Raw genomic sequence first — 8,365 nt, forward strand, 5'->3', positions numbered from 1 at the left:
CTCTAGTATTCATTCATTCATTCATTCATTCATTCATTCATTCAGATAAAAGTTCTTGAATGTTTTGTGTCAAGTACAGTTCTAGACATTGGTAAGTATAACAGCAAAACAAAAATCTACCTGTGGTGCTTAGTTGCAGGAGGCCATAAGCAAATATCAGAAAGTAACAAGTTCTATGAAGAATTCTGAAGCAGTGTAAGGAAGAGAGAGGATATTGTGTGTGTGAGCCTATATGGGAAGGGAAATGGTTTGGTGATCCAGCAAGGCTTCTGGAAGGAAATGACAATATCTGAACGCTGAGAATAAGATAACCAACCAGGTATGGGGAAGGGAGAGAAGAAGGAACAGCAGCTGGCAGAAGGAACAGCCAAGGGCAAAGGACTTAAAACTATATCTTGACATATTTGAGGAAGAAAAAGGAGACTACTGTGCCTGGAAAGAGTAAGAAGGAGCACAAGTAGCAGAATATGAGGTCTGAGGTGAAGAGGGAGAGTTCGTGTAAGACCTTGCAGGCCACTGTAAGGATTTTGGCTTTTAAGTTGGAGATGGGGAGACCCTTTAAGCAACGGAGTTTTAAGAAAAGTAACAACGCGGGGATCCCTGGGTGGCTCAGCGGTTGAGCATCTGCCTGCAGCCAGGGTATGGTCCTGGAGTCCCGGGATCGAGTCCCACATTGGGGTCCCTGCATGGAGTGCATGGAGCCTGCTTCTCCCTCTGCCTGTGTCTCTGCCTGTCTGTGTCTTTCATGAATAAATAAATAAAATCTTTTTAAAAAGAGAGAGAGAAGTTACAAGGCCGTGTAATTTTTTAACTGGTTGCAATGTTGAAAACAGATTTAAGAGCCACCAGTCAAGGAGGCTATTGGAATAATCCAGACAAGGAAATGATGGATTGTACAAAAGTGGTAGCAAAAAGATAGTGAGAAATGGTGTCAGATCCTGGATATATTTTGAAGGTAGAGAGTCAAAAAAATTGCTCATGGGGACGCCTAGGTGGCTCAGCGGTCAAAGTGTCTGCCTTTGGCTCAAGGCCTGATCCTGGGGTCTCAGGATGGGGTCCCAGGATCGAGTCCGCATCAGGCTCCCTGCGTAGAGCCTGCTTCTCCCTCTGCCTGTGTCTCTGTCTCTCATTAATAAATAAATAAAAATCTTTTAAAAAATTGCTCATAGATTTAAGATTATGAGAAAAACAAATTGAGTCAAGTATGATACCAGGGTTTGTGACCTGAGCCATTAGAACAGGGATTTCTCAGCCTTTTTTCATTATTGTTATCCCTAAAGTTCTTTTTTATATGTTTTTTCCTAATCTTGCAGCCTACAGTGAATTTAAATGCCACAGATACACTGTTTATCTGTTTATGTGTTCTATGTTTTAGTCCATGCAAAAATAAGAAGTACTAAAATCTTTAGGGTGCCTTGGCTGGCTCAGTTGGAAGAGCATGCAACTCTTTATCTTACGTTTGAGCCCCATGTTGAGTGTAGAGATTACTTAAATGAATACTTTTATACTAATATTAATATCTAATACTAATACTAATATCTTTCAGTTAAAAATAAAAAATTTTATGGGATGCCTGGGTGGCTCAGCAGTTGAGCACCTGCCTTCGGCACAGGGTGTGATACTGGAGTCCCGGGATCGAGTCCCACATGGGACTCCCTGCATGGAGCCTGCTTCTCCCTCTGCCTATGTTTCTGCCTCTCTCTGTCTCTCATGAATAAATAAAATCTTTTAAAAAATAAAAAAATTTAAAGATATTAATATTTAAAATCTTTATAACTGCATTTGCTGAGTAAACTTTGTTTTTTAAAATATTTTATTTATTTGTTTGTTTACGAGAGACACAGAGAGCGGGGCAGGGACATAGACAGAGGGAGAAGCAGGCTCCATGCAGGGAGCCCAGTGTGGGACTCGATCCCCAGACTTGGGATCACGCCCTGAGCCAAAGGCAGACGCTCAACTTCTGAGCCACGCAGGTGTCCCTGCTGGGTAAACTTTAACGTAATTTACTTACTTACATAAATTGCAATTTGTGTAATTACATTGTAATATGCAAATTAGTGGTTTACACAAATACATAATAGCAGTGTAATCATTTACAAATCATTCATAATTGTTTATATTCCCAGCAAAACAATTAAAAAATAAATTTCTTCAAAATTTTTAATGAACTTTATTTTTTTTTAAGATTATTTATTTATTTACAAGAGACACACACAGAGAGAGAAAGAGGCAGAGACACAGGCAGAGGGAAAAGCAGGCTCCATGCAGGGAGCCCGATGTGGGACTCGATCCCGGGTCCCCAGGATCAGGCCCTGGGCTGAAGGTGGCGCTAAACCACTGAGCCACCCGGGCTGCCCCTGAACTTTAAACTTTTATTTGACATGAGAAAATTACTGTCTGCTTAATCATTCAAATATTGACGTTCTTTCCTTTTCAGCATTCGACAGTTAATGATAAACTGAAAAACAAAAATATAATTAAATAATTAAATACAAACTATTTTTCTTTCAAAGATTTTATTTGATAGAATGAGAGAGAGCACAAACAGGAGGAGCAGCAGGCAGAGGGAGAGGGACAAACAGGTTTCCTAAAGAGCAGGGAGCCTAATGCAGGGCTGGATCCCACAATCCTGAAATCATGACCCGAGCCAAAGGCAGATATTAACCAGCTGAGCCACCCAGACACCCCAAATACAAACTATTTTTATTTGCTCCTCAAAGGCCAAGTCATATGCAAAAACACTCAGAATCAAACATGATTTTCACAAGGCATTACATGACAGCCAAAAAATCAGATATAGACCACTTGTGTTTATCTACTTTTAAGAATTATTCATTCTTGAGAAAGAGAGGCAGAGACATAGGCAGAGGGAGAAGCAGGTTCCCTGTGGGGAGCCTGATGTGGGACTCCATCCCAGGACCCTGGGATCATGACCTGAGCCAAAGGCAGACTCAACCACTGAGCTACCCAGGCGCCCCCACTTCCTGTGTTTAGAATTTCAAAATGAAGGGAGAGAAAGCTCTCCAGTCACAGCCTCAAAGTTTTGTAGCGCTGACTTTGCATACATTTTGTATATCTTCTATGAACTCAATGTTCTTGTTGCTTGTGTCATATCAAAAAAAAAAAGAATTTTTTAAAAAAGATTTTATTTATGTACTCATGAGAGACATGGAGAGGCAGAGACATGGGCAGAGGGAGAAGCAGGCTCCATGCAGGGAGCCTGATGTGGGACTTGATCCCAGAACTCTAGGATCATACCCTGAGCCACCCCCGGCATCCCAAAAATAGAGAATTAAGTAAGGAATAAGACTGTGTTGAGTAGGGGCACCTGGGTGGCTCAATCGGTTAAGCATCCAACTCTTGGTTTCGGCTAGGTTGTGATCTCAGGGTCATTTTGGTCATTGGATTGAGCCCCAACACAGGCCCAGGCTCTGCACAGAATCTCCTTGTCTCTTTGCTTCCCCCTCAGCCCCTCCTTCTCCATGCACCAGCTCTTTCTCTTTCTAAAGAAAATAAAATCTTTGCAGAAAAAAAAAATTGTGTTGGGTATATTTGAGTTTTGGAGGGTTACAAACTACCGTAAAAACAAAACAAAACAAAAAAACAAACCATAATATCTAAGATTTCTTCATCACCAAAGAGCAAATTTTTCCCTTTTGTGGAATGATATTGCCCCCATTGAAAATGCATAAAATAGAAGAATGGAGTTTCCATTTTCTCAGATGGAAGAGGAGAAGAAAGATGGAGGAGCAGTTGTGTGAGAAATGAGCAGGAGTTAGAGGACTTCAGCTACAGACAGCTTGAGTTTGAGATATTAGACACATAAATGTATCTCTTTCATGAGAAAGATCTAGGCAGGAAACATCAATTTTTTTTTTAAATTTTTTTTTTTAATTTTTATTTATTTATGATAGTCACAGATAGAGAGAGAGAGAGGCGCAGAGACACAGGCAGAGGGAGAAGCAGGCTCCATGCACCGGGAGCCTGATGTGGGATTCGATCCCGGGTCTCCAGGATCGCGCCCTGGGCCAAAGGCAGGCGCCAAACCGCTGCGCCACCCAGGGATCCCAGGAAACATCAATTTAAGAATTGTCAGTATTGGGGGGCTCCTGGTTGGCTCAGTTGGTTAAGCATCTGATTCTTGATTTTTTTTTTTTTAAGATTACATTTATTTATTCATGAGAGACAGAGAGAGAGGTAGGAACACAGGCAGGAGAAGCAGGCTCCATGCAGGGAGCCCAATGTGGGACTTGATCGCAGGACTCCAGGATCACACCCTGAGCTGAAGAAAGATGCTAAACCACTGAGCCACTGGCATCCCTGATTCTTGATTTCAGCTCAGGTCATGATCTAGGTGTCCCACAATTGAGCCCTGAGTCAGGCTCCATGCATAGCACAGAGTCTGCTTGAGATTCTCTTCCTCTCCCTCTGCCCCTCTCCCCTCACATTCACTTTTTCTCTCAAAAATAAATCTTAAAAAAAAAGAAAGTCAATATTGGAGCTTTTGGGTTGGTGAACTCATGGAGATTTGGAGAGAAGTACCCCGAGAGGGCATGAAAGCTGCATGGCCTTCCCCATACCTGGCCCTGTGCATTTCTTCACCTGGCAATTCCTGAGTTGTAGCTTTCTATGATAAACTGGTGACCTGGCATGTCATGTTACCCAGAGAACTTTCCAAACAAGTACCAAAAACCTATCTTACGTCTGAAGAATAGAGGAGACTTGGTATATAACAGAGTCCAGGCTGGGTTGATTGCATGATTCATGAACCAGAACCACATGTTCTTCTCTTCCAATGACCTCTTCCAAAAGATCAACAAATATGAAGTAGATCAATAGAATCTTTTTCAAATTTAATGTATGTGTGTATAAGGTAGTAGTCAATGAATGTACAAATGTTCATCCATACCTGTGCAAATGTAAAAAATGTACAAATTGTTCATCCATACCTGTGCACAAGCTATAGTCTTCACAGCCACAGAACTCAGTTAAATGCAAATCCAAGTAGGTTACTGTAAGATGTTTAAGATAAAGTTCCTTCCATGCAGCTTTTCTATTAATATAAGTGCCTGTTTGACCTTATTTGTTACTTTTGTTAAATAAAGTCTGTATGTTACATTTAAAAAAATTGTCAGTATTTAGGGGTGCTTGGCTGGAAGAGCATGCAACTTTTTAAAAATTTTTATTTATTCAAGAAAGACACAGAGAGAGGCAGAGACAGAGGCAGAGGGAGTAGCAAGCTCCCTAAGGTCCCCCTAAGGAACCCCTAAGGGACCAATGCAGGACTCGATCCCAGGACCCCAGGATCACACCCTGAGCCAAAGGCAAATGCTCAACCACTGAGCCACCCAGCTGTCCCTCCAGTGTATTATTTACAGGCTTCACTTTCCATTTTTCTGACAGCATAATGGTTAAGAGCAAGACCTCTAGAACCAGACTGCTGAAATTCAACCTCTGCCACTTACCAGCAGCAATTTTAGGTAAATTTCTTAACCTCTGTGGTGCTGTAATTATTAAATAAGTTAGCATAGCACCTGAGTCAGAAAAGGTTTGATGATGATATCATTATTACACTTAAGCTTCCTTTAAAAAAAAGAAAAAAGATATTTATTTATTCATGAAACACAGGGAGAAGCAGAGATGGGGAGCCCAGTGAGGGACTCGACCCCAGGACCCTGGAATCATGACCCAAGCCAAAGACAGATGCTCAACCACTGAGCCACCCAGGTGCCCCTACACTTAAACTTTTCTTAAAAGTCATTTCCTTTTGCTTTTGTTAAATGTATAATCCTTAATCAGATTGTACTAAATTGATGGCTCCTTTCTCTGCCCATTGCTAATTTTCTTACCCTGGTTTGCCAGAGTTCCATTCTTTAGCCCTTCTGTCATCTTTCTCCTTACCTTCTCCTAAAGATTAAATTTTATCACCTGCATTCAGATATATTCAAGTTGGATATTCTGGTTATCTTTGATTCCACCTCTTCCATCTAGTTATCAAATCCTATAGACTTTTACCAAGAAATCTCTTGTATCAATTCCCTTTCCACTTCCTTTGCCCTCTACTTACTTTTATGGTTATTACCATTCTAATAAACTATGTTCCAACAGCATCACAATCAGCTTCCCAGTCTATCTCTTTAACTTCTACATTATTACTAGATGAACATTAGTCCCTTCCCCTCAAAAACAAAACAAAAGTGTTCCTCGTTACCTATCAGATTAAATAAAAGCACTGGCTCTTAAGATCCTCCATAGTAGGATCCAATCTAACTTCCCAGTATTATCTCAAATGCCTTCCCTCCATGGTTCCCTGGGCTCCAAACTTATTTTCTTTAAACATATCTGGTAATTTTCTATTTATAATTCTGCTCTTTCTGCCTAAAATGTCCTTTTCTGTTATCAAAATTCTACCCATCTTTCAAGAGCTATCTTAAATTGCTTTTTTTTTTTTTTTTTTTTAAAAAAAAGGGGGGGATCCCTGGGTGGCGCAGCGGTTTGGCGCCTGCCTTTGGCCCAGGGCGCGATCCTGGAGACCCGGGATCGAATCCCACATCGGGCTCCTGGTGCATGGAGCCTGCTTCTCCCTCTGCCTGTGTCTCTGCCTCTCTCTCTCTCTCTCTGTGATTATCATAAGTAAATAAAAAATTAAAAAAAATTTTTTTAAAGATTTTATTTATTTATTTATTTATTTATTTATTTAGTTAGTTAGTTAGTTAGAGACACTAGAGAGAGAGGCAGACACACAGGCAGAGGGAGAAGCAGGCTCCATGCAGGGAGCCCAATGCTAGACTTGATCCTGAGTCTCTAGGATCATGCCCCAGCCTGAAGGCAGCACTAAACTGCTGAGCCACCTGGGCTGCCCAAATTGCTTCTTTCATGCAGACTTCCCTGATCATTCCAACCAGGAATGGAATTCCTCTGTACAATAACATTTTCTACCCTGAGTGCAATTATTTGTATTTTCTTACCTCCCAGAATACTGCATTGAATAACATGGAAGAGCACCTTGAAAACTGTAAAATGCTCAACAGCATTATTACTGAATTGTCTTATCCAAAAATAATTATTCGGAATATTGGAATATTATTGAAAGAACGTAGCTCTCCCTACCACCTTATTTCACAAACAAAGCAGCTTATGTAGGGGCTAAGAGTTTGAGCTCTAGTCAAACAAACCTGGGTTCAAACTCAGCTCCATTACTTACTGGCTCTAACCTTGCGCAAATTACTTTCTCTAAGCCTCAGATTCATCTTTAAAATCTACTTTTCTCTTAAATTTGTTCTGATAAAGGAGGCAATGCTTATGGAACACAATGCTCAATACAGCATGGGTTCAAGAAAATCTAAAGACAATCAAAAACATCGTGAGGCACAGGGAGATTGAAGATTTGCTCAAGGCATGGTGAAGTCTTACTATACTACTATACTTTATATCAAACAATTGTGTATTATAGTATAAATATTCCTTTTAGGCCTTGTGCAATACATTTTTGAAGTTGTATATAAATTATTTACACACTGGGATCCCTGGGTGGCGCAGCGGTTTGGCGCCTGCCTTTGGCCCGGGGCGCAATCCTGGAGACCCGGGATCGAATCCCACGTCGGGCTCCCGGTGCATGGAGCCTGCTTCTCCCTCTGCCTATGTCTCTGCTTCTCTCTCTCTCACTGTGTGCCTATCATAAATAAATAAAATTAAAAAAAAAAAAATTATTTACACACATTGTGGTAAACCCTTTAATAAAACCAAAAGCACTTATTTCTATGACAATGAATTTTTCCCCTGGATTTGCTTAAGTCAAAAAATATCAAAAACAAGTTCAATTCTCTGGCTTCCATCTCATATATACCGAGATGATTCCTATCAAGTACCCAGTTCACTGCTGAGGCTTGGTGAGCTTTTTGGATTTCATCCTGCTCCAGGAATAATTTCACCTGTCTGGGTTATAGTTTACTATCTCTAAAAAAAGGTCATACTACTTTATCTTTAAGGCCTTTAGCAGTCTTTGTCTGCTTTCCACCTTTTCTCCTAAAGCTCTCTCATACTGCTGTAAGATTGGAACTCTAGGGATGCCTAGGTGGCTCAGCGATTGAGCATCTGCCTTTGGCTCAGGGTGTGATCCTGGGGTCCTGAGATCAAGTCTCACATTGGGACACTGGGCTCCCTACGAGGAGCCTGCTTCTCTATGTCTCTGCCTCTCTCTCTCTCTCTCTCTCTCTGTGTCTTTCATGAATAAATAAATAAATCTTTTTAAAAAAATTGGAACTCTAACTAGGACCTGAAACACTTTAAAAAAAAAAATATTTTATTTATTCATAGGACACAGAAAGAGAGAGGCAGAGACATAGGCTGAGGGAGAAGCAGGCTC

This window comes from Vulpes lagopus, chromosome 5 (genome assembly GCF_018345385.1).
Source record: "Vulpes lagopus strain Blue_001 chromosome 5, ASM1834538v1, whole genome shotgun sequence".
Lineage (NCBI taxonomy): Eukaryota > Metazoa > Chordata > Mammalia > Carnivora > Canidae > Vulpes > Vulpes lagopus.